General features: G+C 63.2%; 1 protein-coding gene across 1 annotated transcript in view; it reads right to left on the bottom strand.

Moving 5' to 3' along the window:
* The window catches only part of PKP3 (plakophilin 3), an 8,222-nt gene that overhangs the window by 7,265 nt on the left and 557 nt on the right, over positions 1–400 (bottom strand). The gene's annotated exons all lie outside the window — the stretch shown is intronic.

The raw sequence follows: 400 nt of genomic DNA, 5'->3' as shown, positions 1-400 counted from the left end.
CGGGAAAAGGAGGGGGCCCCACCGGGGCCACTGTCACCGTTGACAGCATCACCATCGTCACCGCCACAGGTGGAGGTGCCCAGGGGCGGCCTCGGGGATGGAGAGGGGGGGTGCGTGGTCCAGGGGTCTGGGGGTCTTACTTTGGGAAAAGCCAGGATCCCCTCAGACAGTCACCCCCTGACCCCTGGGCAGCCACACCAGTGAGCCCCAGACCCTCACACTGTCCCATCAACGAGCCCAAGACCCTCAGGAAACCCCCAGAAGAGCCCTGGGCCCCCACAAGGCCTCCCCATTGATCTCTGCCATTGAACCCTGGAGACCCACATTGTTTCTCCAGTGAGCCCTGTAGACTCATGTGCTCTCCTAGGAGAGCCCCAGACCCTTGGAGAACCTTCCTGCT

Source organism: Geospiza fortis, unplaced genomic scaffold (assembly GCF_000277835.1).
Source record: "Geospiza fortis unplaced genomic scaffold, GeoFor_1.0 scaffold450, whole genome shotgun sequence".
Classification (NCBI taxonomy): Eukaryota; Metazoa; Chordata; class Aves; order Passeriformes; family Thraupidae; genus Geospiza; species Geospiza fortis.
The sequence above is the reverse complement of the archived record's forward strand: the minus strand, read 5'-3'. Positions and strand labels throughout refer to the sequence as shown.